General features: G+C 43.2%; 1 pseudogene; it reads right to left on the bottom strand.

The window, feature by feature from the left end:
• Window positions 1–9,979: 9,979 nt before the first annotated feature.
• On the bottom strand, window positions 9,980–10,097 carry LOC126475841 (5S ribosomal RNA; annotated as a pseudogene).
• Between the last annotated feature and the right edge of the window lie 8,626 nt (window positions 10,098–18,723).

An 18,723-nucleotide genomic window follows, 5' to 3' on the forward strand; every position in this document is an offset into this window, starting at 1 on the left:
GTTAGGACTATACTTTGAACTAAATTGGAATGGCATGGCACTTGAATTATTGCCTACAATATTAGCAGCAATACATAGAACAATTTCAAAAATTTCGAAAATGAGTAATTCTGGCACTCACATGGTTTCTCACAAACACTTCTCATTTATAGCCCACACCAGACCCTCGTGAGCAGCTGCACTATAACTAAAGCCAATCTTTAGTATGCTGCACGCCTGGATGCTAGTGTGGTGTCACCGCCAGACACCACACTTGCTAGGTGGTAGCCTTTAAATCGGCCGCGGTCCAGTAGTATACGTCGGACCCGCGTGTCGCCACTGTCAGTGATTGCAGACCGAGCGCCGCCATACGGCAGGTCTAGAGAGACGTCCTAGCACTCGCCCCAGTTGTACAGCCGACTTTGCTAGGAAAAGTTCACTGACAAATACGCTCTCATTTGCCGAGACGATAGTTAGCATAGCCTTCAGCTACGTCATTTGCTACGACCTAGCAAGGCGCCATTACCAGTTTATATTGAGATTGTTATTAATGTATCAACAAGAGCGATGCTCTCCAGTTATGGATTAAAGTTAAGTATTACATCACCTACGTACTTTATTTGCTACTATAAATTCCCTTAACTCTTCCAGACCTCACGCCAGTCTGCGTGAGCTTAACGCGTGCCTTTCGGCATCCTCGCATAGTGACTTGGCTGTCTTGCCAAGTCACAACAGCTAGACCCTGCCCTTTCGGTGAAATCTCGTGACCCAAGGGCCGGGAAATACTAAAGGGCGCCTAGAGTCTCTGGAAAGCGTCAGCGATCATTTTGTCCCAAACAAACGTTGTTCCCCATGACTGGAACTATCACCTTGATGTAATGACTGAAACATTCTGTGAAGTAGCTAAACAGAGTGAAGCAGGATAGGCAACGTGTTAAACACCCTGCACAGACGCCGTCACTTCGGACAGCGAGTATCGCATATCAACCACTGCTCCACCTCACTCGGCTGACGATTGTTTGTTCAGTTGGTTAGCGCACACGCAACGTTCCTCGCCAAATAGCGGCGGGAACGTAGATCTTGTAATCTGCATTGACGCATACTGGAACACGGTTCACTGTGCCGAACAGCCACTGTGTCGCAGAGAGGACAGACGCGATAGATGGCCATTCGATTCGAGGAAGGCAATTTCCGACCAGTCCCATTAGGAAGTTGTCCGCGGTGACAATGCTGGAGTTTCCGCACGGCGACTGGCAGCGGACAGAGTGTTGTTGTCACAAACAATAGCTGGGAGCTCGTTTTCATCAACCGTATCAGCCGGGACGTCGCACGTGGCGGATAGACGGTAGGCGGCAGCTGCGAGCCAGCTTTAATCAGAACTGCAGTCGCATCAGGGCTGAAGGGAGGGGGTGTAGGGGTGTGATGGCGAAGGGGTGGGGACCGCTAACTCCAGGCCCGCCGCCAGCTGCGGCGCAGCCATCGCTCACTGGCGCCAAAAGACTTGCGCACCCGCCCGGGTTCTCGAAAACTACCAGTTAGAAGTTTCCTATTGTCATACAAAATTCGAGGAACAAGGTTCCTCGGTACACACTGACGTCTTCAGCGGGCAATACACGAAAAATTGACATACCGAACACTCAGATTACACAGAAACAGGAATACAGATATGCACCACAGATATTACGAAAATGGAAAAATGCTATTGATGTGCAGTTTTCATAGAAGGGATCGGTTGGGTTGGGTTGTTTGGAGACCAGACAGCGAGGTCATCGGTCTCATCGGATTAGGGAAGGATGGGGAAGGACGTCGTCCGTGCCCTTTCAGAGGAACCATCCCGGCATTTGCCTGGAGTGATTTAGGGAAATCACGGAAAACCCAAATCAGGATGGCCGGACGTGGGACTGAACCGTCGCCCCTCCCGAATGCGAGTCCAGTGCCTAACCACTGCGCCACTTCGCTCGGTGGAAGGGATTTGTAGTCAGGAGCGCGTATTGACAGGCAGTCAACAGATTGCACAAAAAATATGCTTTCAAGTATTATTACAAACGTACTTCTTTAAAGGGATTAATGAAAATTGTCATTAACAAACTAAAAGTACAGTAAATTAAAATATCAGTGGTTTTTTGCAGGATTCTAGTGTGAGTCGTTTACAAGATATCGTATTTTGAAAGGTTTCCACAGAGACACTTGTTTATGCCATTCAACTTGCGTGGTTGCTAGGTACGATATTGTTATGTCTGCTTACAGTTAGGTTGTGTGTTCGTTGAGTGCAGTGCGACTTGCTGGTCAATGTGTGACAGTCCGACGGTAGGTCGTGAGTGGACGATGAGATTTACCAATGCAGAAACAGCCAACATGTTCATGTTATATGGAGAGGATAGGAAGAATGCAGTTCACTCTTGTATGTTTTATGTGGCAAGATACCCCAATAGACGTCAACAAGGTAAGTGAAACTGATCTCTTCAACACCTAGACAGCGTAACAGAAGGAGACAAGTGGCGACAGAAGAAGGGGAAATTAATGTTCTTGCTGTTATTGCTGTTGATCTGCTAGTTAGCTCCCGCGCAATCGCATGACGAAGTGATATGACTCATGCAACTGTCCTATTAATGATGTGGGCCGGGGAATGCCCATTGGGCAGGGAATATGTAGATGGGCATTTCCCCGGGAATTAGCCCAAAGCAGTACTTTCTAAAGTTTTTACTGCTAGAATGTATAGTTCACCAATTAAAGTAAGTTAGTAAATGTTTAGAGTGAAACCTACGTATATCATTCGTTGCCTTTATTACAAAGAACGAAACAAAAGAAGAGAGAAGCATGTTTCTTTTATCTTTCGTTGCAATGAAATGTCGTGTGGCTAGGGCCTCCCGTCGGGTAGACCGTTCGCCTGGTGCAGGTCTTTCGAGTTGACGCCACTTCGGCGACCTGCGCGTCGATGAGGATGAAATGATGATGATGATTAGAACAACACAACACCCAGTCCCTGAGCTGAGAAAATCTCCGACCCAGCCGGGAATCGAACCCGGGCCCTTGGGATTGACTGTCTGTCACGCTGACCACTCAGCTACCGGGGGCGGACTTTATCTTTCGTTGGCAACTACTTATGATTTATGATGTCCGTTCTCTTTTTTTTCAGTCCTACTCTTCATTCTCGGTCTCTTTCTTTCTCTCTCACTCACTCACTCACACACACACACACACACACACACACACACACGGCGGTATTATAGTGATTGCCGGTGTAAAAGAAAACCATTTTCCTTATGTCATTGCTTCGTAATGTAACACACTTTATAATCCGTGTCAAATCTCTGAATATTAGTGAAGAATTATTTTTGATAACAAAATTATTGTTGTCAGCGACCGGATTGGTGCTGCGGTAAGAGACTGGATATGTAATCTAGAGCAGAGCGGTTCACATCCACGTCTGGCTATCCGTATTTAAGCTTCACGCTGTTTTTCTAAATCTGTTGTGGAAAATAAGAATGATTCGTTTTAAAAGATCACACCTGGCTTCTCAATCCGAACTTCATTTCTTGCACTGATACAAATTGTTGATGTGACGTTGAACAGTAATCTATATTCGTTCTATTGTTGTTGTTTTGTTTATTAGTGGGCATCATTTCAAAGATTAGTTTGACGCAGTTCCTTTCGCTAGATTATCCTGTACAAACGTCTTCATCTACACAACCAACTGAACCTTAAAATCTTTGTCACTGACAACAAGTTTTATTCCCGTATAGTGCGCTGTTACCCAAGCAAGTACTCTCTGATGCTTCAGGATGTGTATTCTCCATTTTTTATACGATATACACATCTAATCTTCAGAGTTAGTTTTAAACACATTTTGAAAGCTTATATTGATTATTGGCTGTACTACTCGTATTTAAAGTTCAAGTTTCTCTTTCTTACAACTATACATTGCAAATAGTTTCAGACAATTCGCTAAACTATCCGCACACCTCTTGTAATACGGAACTGACCACGAGACGTCACGAGATGCAGATAAAAGCATCGCTTGGGGTGCTGTAAACAGCGGCATCACTGGAGAGTGGATGACTGAAAACAAGTGATTTGGGTGTGATGAATCACGCTATTCCCCGTGCCAATCCGGTGGGAGTATTTGGGTTTGGTGTATGTTTGGAGCAGGGTACCTGCTGTTACGGTAGTGCGAACAGTGAAGTTCCGAGGAGGGGGTATCACGATATAGTATTCGTTTTAGTAATTACGGTGGCGACCCTCGTTGCGCTTAAGAAAACGCTAATTGCGACGGAAATGAAGACACTTTACATCTTTACATCATTGTTTACTCCTTACGATGATGGAAAAACTCGTAGAGGATGATTGTTCGTTTCAGCATGACAATGTACCCTCATAAAGCACCATCAGAAACGCAATGGTTTGTGGACAATAAAATCCCTGGAATGGACGCACCTGCTAAGAGTCCCGATCTGGACCCAAGAAAATACCTCTGGAATGAGTTAGAACATCTAGTTTAGTCCAGACTCTGACGTCCAACGTCATTTATTTATTTGGTTTCGACCCCTGAGAAAGAATGGTCTGCCACTCCTCCACAGGCATTCAAGCACCAGGTTAGATGTGTCTCGAGAAGACTCCTAGCCGTGGTAATGCCGAAGGGTAAACAAATTCTAATTAATGTCTACTAACAGTCGATCGGACATTTATGATCATACAGTGAGCACACTTAAATTAATATTTTTTGTGTTAACATACTTTTTTATTTACAAAAAATCTGTTGTTGCTGAACATTTTCTTTCTTCTTCAGTGCTGCCATCGTCTGTTAATATGCTTCAGAAAGATATCAACTTGTATAAGAGAACACACTCCCTGACGAGGAGCTACAGTAAAGGAACCGCTAAACCACGCGTATCCTGACTGTGGACAGATGGTTCCAGTAAACTACATTCACGTATTAAGGTTGCAAAGATAGGTAATTTTAGGAGATATTCAATGTGAACCAAAATACAATTTTGTGATAAACACTTCGTGTTTGTTTCTGCAGAACTGCACACGCTGAGCAGTGCGGAAATAACAATCTTCGACGCGTGCAGTGCAGAAATTACAGAAAAAAATGTGGGAACTTGGGTTTGCCTTTAGGAAAAACAAAATCTTCTTTTTTTTAAAAAAAAAATATCAAAGGAATGAGCAGCACGACATAGCGTCGAACTATCCTTGCAAGAAAGTATCGACCCACATGTATCGAAAAATAATCCTTCAGTTTACTATAGGAAATTCGGAAGTCCTTCTAGATGCTAATTGAAATATCTTCCATTCTGTTATCTGGTCGATGGCAGAGTGATGAAGTGCAATTTTAAAGTAACCCGTCCTTAGAGCTTATTCAAAAATGGTTCAAATGGCTCTGAGCACTATGGGACTCAACTGCTGAGGTCATTAGTCCCCTAGAATTAGAACTAGTTAAACCTAACTAACCTAAGGACATCACAAACATCCATGTCCGAGGCAGGATTCGAACCTGCGACCGTAGCGGTCTTGCGGTTCCAGACTGCAGCGCCTTTAACCGCACGGCCACTTCAGCCGGCTTAGATCTTATTCTAAATAAACAGTTCATCATGTTAGAATTACACTGAAGCGTCAAAGAAAATGGTATAGGCATGCGTATTCAAATACAGAGATATGTAAACAGCCAGAGGATGGCGCTGCGGTCGTCAATCACTATATAAGACAATAAATGTCTGGCGCAGTTGTTAGATCGGTTACTGTTGCTACAGTGGCAGGTTATCAAGATTTAAGTGAGTTTAAACGTGGTGTTATGGTCGGCGCACGAGGGATGGGACATAACATCTCTGAGATAGTGATGAAGTAGGGATTTTCCTGTACGACCATTTCACGAGTGTACCGTAAATATCAGGAATCCAGTAAAACACCAAATCTCCGACACAACTGCGGCCGGAAAAAGATCCTGCATGAATGGTTCCAACGACAACTCAAGAGGATCGTTCAGCGTACAGAAGTGTAACCCTTACTCAAATTGCTGTAGATTTCAATGCTGGGCCATCAACAAGTGCCAATATGGGGTTTTCTTGATGACTGCATGACACAGCTTTACGTCTCGCCTGGGCTTGTCAACACTGACACTGGACTGTTGATGACTGCAAACATGTTGCTTGGTCGGCTGCGTCTCGTTTCAAATTGTATCGAGCGGATGGACGTGTACGGGTATGGAGACAACCTCATGAATCCATAGGCCCTACAAGTCAACAGGGGACTATTAAAGCTTGTGGAGGCTCTGTAATGGTGTGGGGCGTGAGCAGTTTAAGTGATACGGGACGCCTGATACGTCGAGATATGACTCTGACATGTGACACGAACGTAAGCAACCTGTCTGATACCTGCATCCATTCATGTCCATTGTGCATTCCGACGGGCTTGGGCAGTTCCAGCTGGACATTGCGATAACCCACTCGTCCAGAATTGATACAGAGTGGCTGAAGGAACATTTTCTGCTAGCCACCAGACTCCCCAGATGTAAACGTTATTCCAGGAAACCCCTCACTTCCTTTACTCACATTTTTATAAATGTATTACGTGTCGTAATTTGGTTTTTCTATATGCGCGACAGAAATATAAAGATTCGTAATACTTTGTGTTGCATTTAACGTCACATCAAGTCATTGCACACCGTAAATATTCGTTAGTTAAACCGAAAGAAAACCTGGAGTTCGATAAAGCAACCCCGCTTCAGGCGAGGGAAATCTATTAGAAACATTACTAGAAATGAATTCCTCATATTTCCAATTTTTTTCATACCCCACAGACATTGACTAAGGTTTACTTTTAGCAGTATTGCAAAAAGTTATAAATTATTCATTATTGTCATATATTCTCCTGTAGTGATTCCCTTTCATTTCACCATCACATCGTTTGTTACAAGATTTATTTTAAAACTGACGAACTCTTCATTACTTCACAGGAACGCATTACGGCAGATGCACAAAACCAAATTCAAGCTATTATATGCACAGGATTGCAGTACATCGCAGTTTGATCGAAGACACTCCGACACTACTAGATACTGCATAGATGTCGTTGACTTATCTCAGTACTGATCGTGTGGAAGAACAGAAGTTAAATGGGCACACACCATGGGACACAAATTTAACAGCGCAATCTGCAGAATTTATCAGATAACGTAGCGCATCGAGACGCGAAAGAAAGACAGTAGGGGTCTCATATCTCAATAGCGTTGAAAAATGATAACAAATGTAGTGAAAAATAATTAAAAAATGCAACATACTTGAATAAATTGGTCGTGGTAATGAAGCGAGAGGACGAACCCTTCCTCTCGATACACCTGCTGAAGCAGAGCTATGGTTTCCACTAATAAATTTTGTAACTGCTTGTTAGCACGTCAGAAGAACTTAGTAGGAGAACCCATCAATAACGCCCGGCCAACAGAACGAAATAAAATTTCACTTCTTGCGGTTACCGTTTTCATGTAATTCACTAATTTATGTCCTTAAGCATGTTGTTAATTTCTTCTTTCAGAAGCCGGCCGTAGTGGCCGAGCGGTTCTAGGCGCTTCAGTCTAGAACCGCGCGACTGCTACGGTCGCAGTTTCGAATCCTGCCTCGGGCATGGATGTGTGTGATGTCCTTAGGTTAGTTAGGTTTAAGTAGTTCTAAGTTCTAGGGGACTGATGACCTCTGAAGTTAAGTCCCATAGTGCTCAGAGCCATTTGAACCATCTTCTTTCAGATGTTACTGCAGTTACATTTGTTGCTAACAAATACATGGAAAGGAACAGTCGTTTTACTATCGGTTATGAACCACAATGGACTATAACAACATTGATCAGATTACTGAGGAGTGAGAAAGAAATAATTTATCACTGTGTGTCATTAGGTTGATGTTTCTCGGTGCTACATTCTTCATAATACATCTTTAGTCAGCATCGTAGGTATGAACTCACATTTACAATACTATCTGTGTTTTGTTGTATCCCTGCATGTGGAACTACTGGCACATAATGAACTGTGTCCGTTGCGTATCCCGGGTTCCCGGGTTCGATTCCCGGCGGGGTCAGGGATTTTCCCTGCCTCGTGGTGACTGGGTGTTGTGTGATGACCTTAGGTTAGTTAGGTTTAAGTAGTTCTAAGTTCTAGGGGACTGATGACCATAGATGTTTAGTCCCATAGTGCTCAGAGCCATTTGAACCATTTTTGAACCGTTGCGTATGCCGTAATATGATGCCCGTGCGGTTAAAGGCGCTTCAGTCTGGAACCGCGTGACCGCTACGGTCGCAGGTTCGAATCCTACCTCGGGCATGGATGTGTGTGATGTCCTTAGGTTAGTTAGGTTTAAGTAGTTCTAAGTTCTATGGGACTGATGACCACAGATGTTAAGTCCCATAGTGCTCAGAGCCATTTGAACCGTAATATGATGCAGGTTATATGTGGTTATTTATGAATTTTGACCTTGGCAAAGAGCTCTAGAGTTTCTCTAGGCCGCTTACATTGCCACAATACCTGTAGAAAAAATGATACATGCAGCATAATTGATGACACTATGTGCCCGTTCGGCAAAGAGCCTCCAGTAGGGCTTAACGGCCTGCAGCGCATGCTAAAAAAAGTACATTATATTTCTGCAGCAAAAGTTTTTGTTCTGTCCTCTGCGTATGCCACACCCACCATTTACAAGGAAAGCCTTTTAAATGCAAGTGGATGGTCCGAATTTCTGTAATGGTTCTTCGCTTTTCAGAAAATTACCCCTTTGGAAGCTGGAGTGCTGCATTTAGTTGGCTACAGACGTATTCCTCCATATTTCACCCTCAGCGCCTGCTGCCGGGTGGATATTTTCCGCCGCGAGCGTGTTTCGGTAATGTTAACGTTAGTCCAAACTTTGCTCGGTGAACAAAGAGGGCTTCTCGCCGGAGGATTATATTGCGGAAGTTCTCGCCGGCTCATTCTCATCGAGAAGAGATAATCTGCACACCCAGCTGCGAGAGCAGGGAACGTCTGCTGCCCTGTTACGCGGAGCGCGAGGGGGCAGCGGACGAATCAGCGGGAAAAGGAGTTTGCTGCCGCTCATCTTGCTCAGAACAGTTTTTAGCGTTGTGATATTTCTGCCCATATTTAGAACTATAATGCACCACTGTGATCGATCTCCTATGTTATTTCTAAAATATCTTAACTAACTTGTACGTTCGTTTATAATGTCTTTAACTATCCGTTCAATTTTCGTTGTAAATGAATGTAATGTCTGCAATAATTTACAAGGTTTCCTTTTTGGTTTCATCATTCAAGCGACTTTTCGGCTGTATAAACACTCGATCTTTAATGAAAACCCATTGGACAGTACACATTGAGGAAATTAACGGACAATGCTTGTTCAATTAGTTTTTCCAGTAGGAGTTGTGAAGTGTTTGCCATGTCTCGTTTGCAAAAAATGCATTTAGTTTTGTGTTCAATTAAGTAACGATGTTAATTTTAAACGGTCCAATTCTTGATATAACGATGATGTAGCTGACAATGGAATAAAATTAATAATGATTTCGTGACCACGCAATGTATACGTAAAAATGATACTGGAAACCGAAACTCTCTGCGTCCGAACAGACCTTGGAGGGCCCGACGGTATCGAACGGCTGCCGTATGAGCCTCAGCCCCCAGGCGTCTCTGGATGCGGATATGGAGAGGCATGTGATAAGCACACCGATCTCCCGGCCCTATGTCATTTGACGAGACCGAAGCCGCTACTTCTCAGTCAAGTATCTCCTCAGTTTGCCTCATAAGGGCTGAGTGTACCCCGCTTGCCGGCCGGAGTGGCCGAGCGGTTCTAGGCGCTACAGTCTGGAACCGCGCGCCTGCTACGGTCGCAGGTTCGAATCCAGCCTCGGGCATGGATGTGTGTGATGTCCTTAGGTTAGTTAGGTTTAATTAGTTCTAAGTTCTAGGGGACTGATGACCTCAGCAGTTAAGTCCCATAGTGCTGAGAGCCATTTGAACCATTTGTACCCCGCTTGCCAACAGCGCTGGGCATCCCGGATGGTCACCCATCCAAGTGCTAGCCCAGCCCGACAGCGCTTAACTCCGGTGATCTGACGGGAACCGGTGTTAACACTGCAGCAAGGCCGTTGGCTAAACCGTAACTCTACAAACTATAAATTACCTTGTACAAATCATAATTTCTGTAAACCTATTGGCCTCGGTAATGCACGTCTCCCTAACGCACTGCATATTGTTCGATGGGATTTAAGTCGGGAGTGGGGGGTGGGGGGCACTGCTGTCCATTCAGCGAGTCTCCTCTCGTCCCAAGAGCACGTCCGCCTGCTCAGTTAGACGCGTTCGTGCATTGTCATCCATAAGAATGAAGTCTGGGCCGAATGAGCCCCTCGAAAAATCTGGAAGGAATTGAGGTATTGATGACTGGGTGTTGTGTGCTGTCCTTAGGTTAGTTAGGTTTAAGTAGTTCTAAGTTCTGGGGGACTGATGACCATAGATGTTAAGTCCCATAGGGCTCAGAGCCATTTGAACCATTTTGAATTGAGGTATACAAAACCGTTGACCAGTGAGTGAGCTGTATTCAAAGACTGGGATGTCAATACGCCGATCCAGAATTATGCCTCCCCACTCCACAACACCTATACCACCAAAATAATCACGTAGTTCTAAGTTCTGGGGGACTGATGACCGTAGATGTTAAGTCCCATAGGGCTCAGAGCCATTTGAACCATTTTGAATTGAGGTATACAAAAGCGTTGACCATTGAGTGAGCCGTATTCAAAGACTGGGATGTCAATACGACCATCCAGAATTATGTCTCCCCACTCCACAACACCTAGACCACCAAAACGATCATGTAGTTCTAAGTTCTGGGGGACTGATGACCGTAGATGTTAAGTCCCATAGGGCTCAGAGCCATTTGAACCATTTTGAATTGAGGTATACAACAGCGTTGACCAGTGAGTGAGCCGTATTCAAAGACTGGGATGTCAATACGCCCATCCAGAATTATGCCTCCCCACTCCACAACACCTAGACCACCAAAACGATCATGTAGTTCTAAGTTCTGGGGGACTGATGACCGTAGGTGTTAAGTCCCATAGGGCTCAGAGCCATTTGAACCATTTTGAATTGAGGTATACAACAGCGTTGACCAGTGAGTGAGCCGTATTCAAAGACTGGGATGTCAATACGCCCATCCAGAATTATGCCTCCCCACTCCACAACACCTAGACCACCAAAATGATCACGTAGTTCTAAGTTCTGGGGGACTGATGACCATAGATGTTAAGTCCCATAGGGCTCAGAGCCATTTGAACCATTTTGAATTGAGGTATACAACAGCGTTGACCAGTGAGTGAGCCGTATTCAAAGACTGGGATGTCAATACGCCCATCCAGAATTATGCCTCCCCACTCCACAACACCTAGACCACCAAAATGATGACGTAGTTCTAAGTTCTGGGGGACTGATGACCGTAGATGTTAAGTCCCATAGGGCTCGGAGCCATTTGAACCATTTTGAATTGAGGTGTACAACAGCGTTGACCAGTGAGTGAGCCTTATTCAAAGACTGGGATGTCAATACGCCCATCCAGAATTATGCCTCCCCACTCCACAACACCTAGACCACCAAAACGATCACGGGCGATAATCTATCTGGGTGCATTACGTGTTGTCCAGTGTTATCGGGGCACGTTCATAATCATTAATCGTCCGATAAGAAAGCATGCTACCTCCAATCCTCCTCTGTCCAATCCCTACGCTGTTTGGCACCGTCGCCAACCTTTGAAGACGATAGACTGATAGGTCAACATTACTCTGACACTGTACTCCAAGTGCACCAGAGAGCATCCAGCAGTTGTCAACACCCTAGCTGAAAAATTTGTTGCCAGTTTGGTGACCACCGTGGGAGCACGTGCAGAGCATGTGATGCCGTATGTGGTGATCACACACCGCGTTAATAACCATGTCCTGCCTAAGTAATGTCTGGAGGAACATTATAAATCGTGCTGACCTCAGTGTTGTATCGTATCCCTTATCTGCAGATAACAGCGCATTTTACTTTATTTCCAGTTTTGCTATTTCACGTACGTGAAGTGACTGTATCAGCTCTGCACTGTTTCTGGAGTAAGGTGCGAGCGGTAGGTTCCTAGACTGGCTGGCAGAGGCATTTGGCCATTTGGCGCTTTCAGAGACAGTGGGATGAGGTGCCGAAGCAGAAGTCGCTCGTGACATCAGCGAAGAGATACGTAGGGAAAGTACATTCATTCTGGCGCGATTCAAGTAATTGTTATTAACAAATAATTGTTAACAAAAGTTTCCTTTTGCTATTCAGATATCAGTAGTTTATGAGTTATAAATACTGTCTTTCAGTAATTTTTCAATTCCAGGAAACGTGAGTATTAATAAATACGTGAATAACTTTGGCATAAACGAAGATGTGCGGTCTCAATACGAACTATGCCAACTGTACGCTCACGTTGGAGACTGTGCACCATGGTCGGCAGTCGTCGATAGGATGATTTTCGATCTACTCGTACGGTAGACCTTGCTCTCGTACCGTTAACAGCTTTAGTCCCTGTGAACAAGTTCGTTTTACGGTGTTTCTTAAATAAGCGCACTATAACGGCATCCTCTGTAAAAATTATATGCGCAAAAAAATTCTTCCCGGCTTATTTATGTAAAACATTGACAGTGGTATTGTACTTTCAGAATCCGACGGCGCTCTACGGCTCTGTAAGGGTACATAAAACTACGCGGCTGCTCACTTAGTCAGGGCAAGGACGGAATGACTCAATTATGGTAAGATTCGCGGGGGAAAGCGTAGCCAGTTATACCGTAGGCCCTCTATATCATCATCTATGTACTCACCTGCTGAACTGAGACATTTCTGGAGGTTTAGTACGAGTTCTTGCAGTGTGATTATTGTCTTTTAATAAAAGTGTCTTTTCTCATCGTCTCATTTCGTATTCTTTCAAGTACTTTCTGTAGTATTGAAAGGTAAGGTCTGATCAGGGTAGATCCAGAAAATCAAGTTGGAAGTTGCCAACCACAAAGTGGAATGAGTATAATATTTTTGAGGAGGAGGATCTTTGATGGTTAAGAGAGCCGAGCGCGCGCAGTAAAAAACTCGAGAGTCGCAGCTAGGTGCCCGGAGGAAGCTGACGTGTGGTGACAGCTTTAAGGTAAGGAATCGAGCTGCGTAATAACACTGAGCAAACTTAAGCACGTAAATGAGAGGAGATATATAATAATTTTAAAAATGGAGTTTTTTAGATAATAGAGTTAGGATTTGTATGTCCAAGGTTTGACGCAGTAAGCGTTTTGTAAAATTTTTTGTAAGGGTGATACGTGCTACAAAAATGTTGGGAATGGTAGTTTTGTATATGACTTAAAATTTTAACAATATATATATTGAGATCAACATTGTGCTTAAATCTAAAAGACTGAATCATAATCCACATCCTTTGCTTGTCTTGAATATGAAAATGAGTAGTAAAGTAAAGTTACCCACCAAGAAATAACCTAAAGAAAATGAGGCATCTATGCAATATATGGTTTGAAATCGATTTTGGTATAACTAAAGTTATCAGAACAAAGTTATTTCAAATAACTAATTTTATGTCATTTAAATCACTGGCATTATTCAAGGCAAGATATAATTTCATTAAGTAAACATAAGGGCCTAAAGCTAATTTTTCCGTACCATATTAATGCCATTGCACAAACGGCATTATTCTCTTAAACTTGAATGCTGAGGCAAATGCATGTTTCATTAATGGCAAAAGTGGAAGAGTGCAAGAAACAAGTTCGCAGACGCAGTCAGATGCAGGTTTATTCAATAATGAATTTGGAACAATGTTATCATTGATACTTTCACTAATCAAAAAGGGAACAATTTTAGTTAGATACTTTCACTTTTAAAGATAATTTTTTCCATGATACTTTCACTATAATACAGAAATTCTCTACATATATAGTCCATGTTTCATCGAGCTACATCAGTTGGCAGTAACGCAGACCCGGGTCTACGGGTGGTGCAAACCGGGGTATCTACCCCGGGCGGCAGTTTCAGGGGGCACCAAATTCATATCCTGGACGAAAAAAACCTTGTTTCACAAGTCGCCTACGATCCAACACCAATTGGTCTATCGATTATTCATATGATTATGAAACGCATCTCTGCTGCTTTTTCAACATTTCTGAACACATTCTGAGTTGGTTTCTGAACGAATCTTAATTTTATTTTTGAAATCGTGAATAATGTACGTGGCATCTCTGCCAGGGGAATCCCCATCGCATCTAGAAATGAAAAATTTTCCCGCACACAAAAGGGGACAGGGGTATACGATCTGAGCCAAGTAAACCCGAACGGGTGAACGCAAATCGATGTTTGTTTATGTGGTTGATTGGGGGTGCAAATGAACAGCCTTCTTATAATTATTAGCGATATCCGTAGATTCAGACTACCAAAGTGGAAATAAACGAGCAAGAAAGAGCACACGTTAACTTCTCGGTGTATCCAAGAAAATGGAATTTTGACAAAAACTTTTGATAGAAACCTACACCACTAATGGCCAGTTGTGCAGTCCCTGATTAGCAACCGCTTATGTTCTATTCTCGGAATAGCGAGAAAAACGCATTGTACGAATACGTCACAACGCCTAGCCGGAGAATAAACGGTGGTTAAAGGAACCGGTGATTCTGGCAAGTTTAGGAAGCTTAATCGGAGGATAAGCTTTGACAATGGCAGGAATAGTTCAGAATTAGTGATGACGAGATTGTTGGTTAGAACGAGGAAAGAAGAAACGGGGACATCACACAAGTTACATGGAAGAATATGACTACTTCAAATTTATGTAGAAATTTCGTACTTATACTTTCCAATCTCATGGTTGAGAAACTGGAGCATATGAATGAAATGTGAAACCATTTTCTAACATAAAAATTTTTGCTTGTAGTCAGCGTAATACGCACTTTATATTGGTACTTCGTGAATTACATTCTGTCGTGTTATTTACGTAAATGAGGTACATAAAAATGACCTTCTGTGCCAAAACACTCTCGCTTTTCTGGCGTGTGTTACAATTGTTGCAAATACTAGAAAAGGCTGTTTTGTTTCATGTGTATCTAGGAGACACTGACAAAATAGACACAATGAAATGGAGAAACCACACCAGTCCTGGGTACTGTTCCTGTTAGCAAACTTTTCAGTATTAGACAACGATATTTTGATTTTTCATGTAGCAAAACATTTGACGAACTTTGATGAGGTAACAGATTCTTTCGCAGAAAGGAAAGCACGCTTATGTAAGGCTGTAGCAAGATTAGAGAGAAAAAATGCTAGGACCTAAGGTTTGGAGAAATGTGTACTGTCTTGGTTGTCTCTTGTCTTTACTGGTTTTATATTTCCTAAATTTAATTTTATGTCAGGCTAAAGAGAAAGTTATTAGCTAATAGGCAGTAAAGAGTGCAAATTTTCTAAAGAGTTCTTATTCTCCCTGTCACAAATAAACCCACTCAGTATTAATTGTGAGATTTTACTTTTTTTTAAGGGGAGGAGAAGTAGGTTGTCAAACGGACCGACTGGAAGCAGGAGAGACACCATATGACAGCTTAATTTGCACTGCTCTGAATACAGGCTTGATGGCATCCATTATGAAATATACACGCTTGAATTCCACAGAAAGATGTACAGTGACTTGCAATGGAAGAATGTTGTGTGAAGAGGCGTGACACTGTCCTTTGACACACTTCAGACCAAATAACGTGGCATCAAACTCTTGAGAAATATGTGCTATACAAAATGAACATAATTTTGACAGATCGATATTTTAAATTTTTGACGGCTATCTCAAACACTAGGGGGGTGCCGGGGGGGAGGGGGGTAGGCGCCACTATCAAGCTTTGCCCCCTTCGGAGAAATATTGTAGATCCGGGACTGCAGCAACAAATTATACGAAAGCCACTGTCATCTGTACGTTTTGCACACAAGTGTTCTTCCCACAGACGAAGCTTCTGTACACATCGACTATAGTTCAATTCCTTTATCTTGGCGCCTCGCGCATGCCCGCCCAGACGCGGGAGACTGCTGCGTTGCCAGTTGCACGCGCCAAGAGAAGCAGCGCCGTAGTATAGTATTGTTCCCAAACTTACGTTTAGGGGGGGGGGGGGGGGGGGGGGGAGCGCGCAGTTTATGAAGTAAGTAAAGCCACCACGGCTGCATTAACCCTTTTGCCGCTACAGAGACGTGCTCCCCGCATTCCGAACTGTGCGCGATTTTGTCATCACTGCACTGCTCGCCTGTGCAGACACATGGTGTTCCGACTGCTTTGACACACTTATCATTCGATTTCACAAAAACTATTTGGCCCAAAAATTTGATTTTTACCCATCTTCTTGACTGTGACCTTCCCCCCATAAATGACTTAATTTTGTTTCGATGCTCAACGTAGTTATTGTGCAGTGTTAAATGTAGTAAACCATTGCACGAAATTTTGAAGAGCTTGCAGAGGTAAAGGTCCACAGCGTATACTTTCCGTATGGTCGATTTTAGTTGCCACTAGAAATTTCGAAAAATTACATTCAAACGAATAAAATTCATGGAGTAAGACACTTCGATATATTTTTAAATAAAGAAAATATTAAGCACCGAACAAGATTTGAACTCGGAATCGTTTGCTTAGTAGCCAAACACTTACACCGTTATGCTACTGCAACTCGTCGTTCAATGCAATTCCTGGAGTACTTTAAAAAGTCACGCAAAATACCGACAAACACTGTTGATATGACTATGAACTACTCACGTTTCGTCGAAGTACAATAGGATATAAGCAATTACCTATGTTCTTTATTGCGAAAAAGCGGTTGGTGAGAATGAATTTCCTTGCTATCACCTGCATTAGGAGGCTTCTTGATGTTTCGTTTAATTAATTAATAGAATATGAAGCAGTTGGTATAAATAATGCTTTTTCCAAACTTTCTTTTATAGAAAGTCTGCTATCAAGACATTGTTTTCGTTCAATTACTTTATTTATGACTAAACGTTTCTAAATCTGAAGACACTCGTCCGTGCTCTGCACTGTAGTCAAGCTCTGGCAACGTCGTTCTCTGTTCATTGGCTGACTGTGTTTTGTGCCGTCAGATGCGCAGAACGAACCTAAACTCGGCCGCCGTCGTAAATGACGCGCACTTTAGTCACCCTATATGGTATTTTCGCGGTGTCTTGACGAGTATGTGATCATCCTCAAATCTGGAACTGACGAATTTCCTAAAACTATGTAATTTTTTAAACAACATATCGAGAATTTGATTTATTTAGATTTTACCCCCACCAGACTATTTACTATTTTCCTCCGCAGGAATGCCATTCCGGTTGAGTGGCAATCGATCTGAGCCTAGTGCTTCGAGCGATGCTCGAATCTGTTGCGTAGTAGGCCACAGGTGCGGCGGACTGGCCGCGCTCGCTCACCGCTGCTGGTGATGGGTCGAACTGTCAGCAGGAGTGGTGAGGGGCGTCCATCAGCAGCTGTCAGTGGCGCCTGCTGCCCTGCACCAGCCGCCCAGCCGCAGCCCGTCTGCTGGTAGGCCTACACGTCACTGCGCTCTGCCCATACCTGCTACATCTCCTCCCTCACAGCGCTTGTGTTATTGTCCATTAGCGTGTCTCGTCTGACACCTCAGAACCGTTGTGCAATGGTAATGCTTCTAGTATCAAAATCCTCTTCTTGTCCTTTCAGCTGCCATGTATACCAGTCCAGTGTACATTTATAAGTCATAGTTTCATCATCATGGCTTCAGATTTTATGTAAGGATACCATCACGCCAGTAAGTCATATCCGCAGGAGTTACAGTGCATTCTTAATTGCTATTTTAGAAATTGTCCTCGTAGATACTTATATGGTGACCAGATGCAGTTGTTTAGAACGGAGGACAAACAGCTTCAAGGAGGACAAAATAAGAAAAAAGAGGACACATCAAACGGGTCAACTGCAGATGAGGATACCACCCGTCAGTTTTGGACAAGTCACGTGACTGCCAGGAATTACCGGTAAAACTAGTAGTTAATTGTTACTGATGATCAGGTGGTGGTTAACTGAGCAATATAAAAAAAAAAAAAAAAAAAAAAAAAACATTGGTTGTGGTGACAGTGTGGCGTCAATTTCTTTGTTATGGCAACAACACGGAACTGTTTACGAAGCGTAAAACCTAAGACCACTCACCTCCCTTCATACGACCCACCGCTACCAACATGTACAATTCAAGCAGCAGCTGACGACATGTAAGACTGCACTTTAACCTTCCGAATACAAATAAATTGAATGATTATGAAATAAAACCATGACAGTTAATCTGTCGAGTTATTTCTTACCTTTATTGGCCACTGAGATGTACGTTCCAGCTCCACAAATCTTACATTCCGTTTCAAATTCATTTCTCCCTTTCTTAAAGCCGGATATTTGTAGGAAAGGACATCAGAAAATGTACACATTTGTTTAGGCGTAGTCAAATATTTTACGTTACTCACTAGGTTAAAAATTACACTCATAAATCACACGTGCACTACAGGAAGCCAAGCCAAAACAAAGCGAAGATACGAAACGAAAATCTTAAATAATCGATATTTCCATCGGCTTATAAGCAGATCAACGACAACATTGACGACCCTGGTGCCACCTACTAACACCGTCTTCGTGCGTGTTTATCACGAAGGCTGTGCCGATAGTTAAACTATTTAAGAAAAGAGCAATAGAACATGAC

The sequence above is a fragment of the Schistocerca serialis genome, chromosome 4, assembly GCF_023864345.2.
Source record: "Schistocerca serialis cubense isolate TAMUIC-IGC-003099 chromosome 4, iqSchSeri2.2, whole genome shotgun sequence".
Classification (NCBI taxonomy): domain Eukaryota; kingdom Metazoa; phylum Arthropoda; class Insecta; order Orthoptera; family Acrididae; genus Schistocerca; species Schistocerca serialis.